Source organism: Lycium barbarum, chromosome 2 (genome assembly GCF_019175385.1).
Source record: "Lycium barbarum isolate Lr01 chromosome 2, ASM1917538v2, whole genome shotgun sequence".
NCBI lineage: Eukaryota > Viridiplantae > Streptophyta > Magnoliopsida > Solanales > Solanaceae > Lycium > Lycium barbarum.
The window spans coordinates 60,480,482-60,486,729 of NC_083338.1; the positions used below are offsets into that span (position 1 = coordinate 60,480,482).

A 6,248-nucleotide genomic window follows, 5' to 3' on the forward strand; every position below is an offset into this window, starting at 1 on the left:
ATTGAGAAAGGCTAAGGGTAAAAAGGAATTCACAAAGTGGCTCAAGGTAATATTGTGGAAGGCTAAGGGCAAAATGGGAATTTCACAAAGTCTTCAAGAATTTTTTTTTAAAATGTACCATGGTGGCCGTCAAACTTAAGGTGGGCCTTGGCCCACCTAGATGAGTTATGTGTATATATATAAAATAAATTGGTCATATTTCTCCATAAAAAATTCTAGAAGTTTGGAGAGAAAGAATAGGGCCATGTGTCCATAATTCTTACTTGAGGGGCTTAAAAATAAATATAGATAAATGGTGGAAAATAGAAAGATAAATAGGACATAATATCTTCATCTTTTAGAAAGATGAAGAAGTTTGGAGAAGGAGAAAAATATACAAGGCCATTCGGCCATAGCTCCAAGAAATTAGCTCCATGGAAAAATTGATCAAAAAAATATTTCTTCTTGTATTCCAACCAATTGGAAGGTCCTCTTTAACATGGACTGATTGTTGGAGCAATTAAACCATTTATTTGTGCAAGTCACAACCTTAGCCAAGTCAAGAAGATGAGTGAAAAAGGTATGTATTCAATCTTTCTTTACATGTGTTATAGATGATTTATTAATGTTGAAATATGTGGAAAAGGGTGAAATTCATGAAATTTATGTGTGTGTAGTATGGCCGAATATAGTGGTGTCATGTAGAATAAATGAAATGATTTTATTTAGCATTTTGATTGTTGTTGTGTTGTGGATTTTATGATGTTAAATGAAGATTTAATGATTGGAAATGAGGTTGAAATCGTTTGTGAATTGTGGAAGAAGCTAACGTGATATTAGTATGGTTCCTTATAATTATAAGAAGAGAGTTGCTAATGTGTAAGTTGCAAATATAATTCATGAATTTGGAAGGTGAGACATGTGGTTGGAAGGTTGTAAGTTGGGTTATTGTGTTGAATTTGAAATAAGGAAATGTGTTGTTATTGTCCTTATTGAATTTGGAAAGCTTTGGGGGAAGTAGAATGTTAATTGGGTTGTCTTGCATATTATGAGAATTGAATTGAATGTAAATGGAATGCCGTTGAATCATATGACAAAGGTTGTTAATATTAGAATGTACTTTGGATTGATTGTTGAAGTTGTTGGTATGATTGTTGGTATTGTTGTCGATAATTTGGCCGAGTTGCATTCTCGGATTGTTGTTGATAAAATTGGCCGAGTTAGATTCTCGGGGATGATGTATTTACAGGGGAGGTGCTGCCGAAATTTCGGCAGAATATAAGTGAATTTATTTGAGAAGTTAAGACAAGTGAATGACAATGAATCTAATGGTTATGTGAATTCTTTTGTATGTAGACTAGCAAGTTTGGATAAATAAGCGTAGCTAATAAGGCGTGGCACAGGTATGTAAGGCCTACCCTTTTCTTTCCTTTGGCATGATCCATGTGAATAAGTATGTGATGTATATCCATGATTTCAAAGAAATTCCGATTCTTAGAGCCACTAGGATGACCACGATTTTTGATCTCCGTAAGCCACTTCATTTGGTTTCGATACGTACCCATGATACCAAAGCTCTATTTGATAAGTTCCCGAAGTTGGCTACGATTCTTATTGGCCTATTGATATGAGTATACTTACTATGGTTAAGATTATTACATAATTGAATAAGGAGCCAAGTAGAAGAGTTTATGTTTTTAAAATGGTTCTGTAAGCATTAATGTTCCTAACTTTTGCATACAGTCTTGGATCGGGCCGAACGTTCCTCGGCAGTAATATGTTATATTATGGATCGGGCTGCACGTTCCGCAGCAATATATTGTATGGATCGGGCTACACGTTCCGCAGCAACACTCTGTTTGATGTTCTATAAGTATGCATGCATGATTCTGTTATATGTATATACGATATGTGATGTCGGCATATTGATTTGATCCATAATAATATTCAAAAGGTACTTAATATGATTTTTGCTCCGATTTTCCAAAAACGGCTTCTGAAATGTTCGTAGAAGGTTCTGTACTTCAAACGCTTATAACTTTCTCATACTATGTCGGATTGACCTGAAACTTGTTTCTGAACTGTCAGATGTCGGTAAGTGTACGTATCTATCGAGTCTTGATTTATGTACATATGGTCTCGCACTACTCTGTTCGTGCAAGACTTAATATGTCTATTCACTGAGTCTCGGGCCAGGATATGTTATCGTGCGTATTCCTCTACATTGTTCACCGAGTCCCTCATGAGAGGGCCGGGTACGGTATATGTATATGATGATATGATTATGACACCGAGTCCCATGATGGGCCGGGTACGGTATGATTTCATTTACCGAGTCCCTTAATGGGTCGGGTACGGTATGATTACATTTACCGAGTCTCTTAATGGGCCGGGTACGGTATGTATATGTATATGTATATGTATATGCATGCATGATGATATGATCGCAGGATAATATGATTTTGTCAATCGAGTCCCTTAACGGGCCGGGTACGGTATGTATATGATATATAACATTCGCACTCATGATTTCATTCACCGAGTCCCATAACGGGCCGGGTACGGTATGTGATAATAATATGCACGATTTATGTTCTAAAGGCAAGAGCTATGGTATTCTGGGTATTGTATATGTTTCTGTACTCTTTATGTCAGTTATGATTCTTTTACTGTGATTCTTGGCTTACATGCTCTGTACATTTTCGGTACTGACCCCCTTTCTTCGGGGGCTGTGTTTCATGCCACGCAGGTACATACAGATGAGTAGAAGATTTGTCAGAAGATGTTTCAGCAGGATTGGCGAGCTCCATTTGCTTCTGGAGTGTTGCCGAGTCAGAGTATGTGTATGTTCCGATTTCTGGATTGATGTTAGAGACTTTGCAGACAGAGTCGTGGGTGTTGGTTGTCAGTCCTGTAAGCGGCTCCATCAGCCGATGTGTCATTCTGTATTATGTGATAAATCCTATATGATCACAGAATCTGTTTGATTTGGAGAACATCGAAAAAGAATATTTTTGAAAGTTTATTATGTATTTTATCTTTATTTGATTTAAAAGTCTAATAAGATTGTGTGTACACTAAAGGTCTGAGGCTTCGCTCGGCCCGAAGTAAGGGTCGGGTGCCCATCACACCCTGATCAAGATTAGGGTGTGACAAAGTGGTATCACAGCAGGTTTGTCCTAGGAGTTGTCTGCAAAGTCGTGTCCGGTAGAGTCCTGTTTATGGTGTGAAGCGCGCCACATTTATAAACCGGAGGCTACGGGGCATCTAGGGATTGTTGATCTTCTTTCTGTCATAGATCGTGCGATAGAGCCAAGTCATAGGAAAATGAAACTCTTCATGTGAGCCTTACATACGACGGAAGGAGGTAAGTGATGATATGGAAAGTCACTGCGGTAAGTATTGATATATTTGATCAGTTACCTCTAATTGGCAGTTCCGAATGGCTAGAATGTGATAAATAGTCGTATGCTCTGTAAGGCATTGTTGATATTTGCTGTGTACAGATTTTGAAAGGAAAGAATGGTTTAGTAAGAACAAAGTCTGCTGAAGGATTCAGAGAAAGTCGACAATCATCTTCGCTGAAGATTATTATGTAAGAATGGTGAGTAAAAAAAAAATCCGAACAGGCTGATACTCGAAATATTCATAAGTAACGGCGATGAAGGTATGTTCGCCACCATCGGGAATCTAGAAGCCCAGGACAGGCAATAATCATACACATAAGTGAAAAGTGAACATTGAGAATTGAAAAGGATAAAGTATAGTAATATAGAACAAACGAGGAATGTGTGAGGTTCGAGGACCGATTCCAATAAGTAGGGCTAAATGAATAGTGATCACGATAAGGAATGTGAAGTAAAAGAAAGAATGATAAAGTCTTGTGACAATGTTAGGAGATTTAGACCCTCGAAAGGTATATAAAGGAATAAATGTGCAGCCGTATTAATATGATTGCCTCGGACATGGAACTGCTTTCCTAAAAGGATGACTTGAGAATAAGACGTGTTTGCACGTTTAAGGCAAAATTTTCACAAACTTCAAAGCCGATGCCACAAATGGCAAAAGAAGGAAGGTGTTTGAGGGAAAAGACGACTAAAGAAGGGTTAAGGATGAAAGTAGAAAAGGTATACTAATAGGTTGATCTAAGGAAGAGGAGAACATTTGAGAGCAGAATAATTGGAAACCCCTAACCATGAAAATAAGGAAGATACCTTAACGAATTAGCGATAGGAACCCGACTACGCACCAAGGAAAAAACAAGCGTAATGGGTCGACACTATTGACTGGGAGATTAATGATATGGAATGAGAATTCATGCGAAGTCCGAGAGATCTGATTTTGGAGGAAATGGAATGGAATACAAGGAACGAGCAAGGGAGACCGCTCGATCATAGTGTTATAAGTATAGTTAAAAGCTCAAAGAACAAGGATAGATAAAGTGTAACTTGTATGGATTTTGTGCTATGAGCAAAAGTAGTAGACGCTCGAAAAATATGGATGCGCAGTTGCAACGCAAGAGCATAGTTAAGAAGAATCACGAAAAAGTGAGTCAAATGAGTGAAAGGATTACTAGTGGATGGAAGGATATGGAAATACTAATAAGAATGATGATATAGACAAGAAGTAAAAGAAAAACTTATGGTAAGAAGTTTCGACATATTGTGCATAGAGTTGGAAAGAGAGATGAAGAGTATGGTATAAACGAAGACTTCACAAAAGGACTGTTGGCATATAAGGAGCCCCTTAAAGGAGGGAGACCATAATATATTAGGCCAAAAAGGGATCACAGTGTGTTCAAACGCCAGAAAGGAAATTTATTAACTCGGGACCAGAGTTCAAAACATGTCGGTACATTAAAAGGGATACATGGAAGAAGTAGAACGAATTGACAATGAGTGTACCGTGGGGCCGACATAAAGGGAAAGGATGAAAGAAACCCTAAGAGAATGCTCCTTGCCAACATGAATTATGACATGATTATGTCATGATTTGAACCTTTCCTATCGGGCAAACTGGCGTCATACCTAAGTACGCAGTGATATGTTTTAAAGGGTAACAAGGAGAGCAAGAAAGGCCTACAAGTTAAGTGTACAAAGGTAAGGGAGAAAATGATAAGATCCAAAAGATATTTCAGGCAGCAACGGCGATTATGACGAAAGTATCAATAATTGGTAATCTAGAAATTTTTGAAGGAAAGAAAGAACACCGCGCCTGTGAATGGAATAAGAGAGATCACCAGACAGCAGAAAATAGTTCATGGACCATTAATGGTACGGAATATGAGAAGATACGCTATGAAATCATATTAATCATCGAGGTGAACCGACGCGTGATCATATTTGTAAGGAATCCACACCGGAGAGCCAATAAGAAATGACGATGGATGAAATGAGCGCTAATACAAAGGCACCAAGGACAAGTATACTTGTATCGAGAAATGTGAGGGAAGGAAGCAAAGAAAAAGGACAACTATAAAAAAAAAAGACCATCCCGAAGTATTATAACACCCCATGAGGTCAGTTGAACATTCGAGGACGAATGTTCTAAAGGGGGGGGGGATGTTATAGCCCGTAATTTGTACGATCGGATAATCCGAGATAGTCGTGGTAAGTTAAGGGCAAGACCATTTTCCAAAATTATTTTAATGCACAAGTTGTTTATGAATATTATTTATGAATATTATTAGTAAGGAAATATTGAGAAAGGCTAAGGGTAAAAAGGAATTCACAAAGTGGCTCAAGGTAATATTGTGGAAGGCTAAGGGCAAAATGGGAATTTCACAAAGTCTTCAAGATTTTTTTTTTTAAAATGTACCATGGTGGCCGTCCAACTTAAGGTGGGCCTTGGCCCACCTAGATGAGTTATGTGTATATATATAAAATAAATTGGTCATATTTCTCCATAAAAAATTCTAGAAGTTTGGAGAGAAAGAATAGGGCCATGTGTCCATAATTTTTACTTGAGGGGCTTAAAAATAAATATAGATAAATGGTGGATAATAGAAAGATAAATAGGACATAATATCTTCATCTTTTAGAAAGATGAAGAAGTTTGGAGAAGGAGAAAAATATACAAGGCCATTCGGCCATAGCTCCAAGAAATTAGCTCCATGGAAAAATTGATCAAAAAAATATTTCTTCTTGTATTCCAACCAATTGGAAGGTCCTCTTTAACATGGAGTGATTGTTGTAGCAATTAAACCATTTATTTGTGCAAGTCACAACCTTAACCAAGTCAAGAAGATGAGTGAAAAAGGTATGTATTCA

At 37.5% G+C, this 6,248-nt stretch overlaps 1 long non-coding RNA gene across 1 annotated transcript; it reads left to right on the top strand.

Moving 5' to 3' along the window:
- The first annotated feature begins 454 nt into the window (after positions 1-454).
- Positions 455-2,967, top strand: LOC132620414 (uncharacterized). The gene is made up of 3 exons (XR_009574887.1): positions 455-559; positions 1,336-1,382; positions 2,729-2,967. It is a non-coding gene; the product is annotated as an uncharacterized LOC132620414 (long non-coding RNA).
- Positions 2,968-6,248: the final 3,281 nt, after the last annotated feature.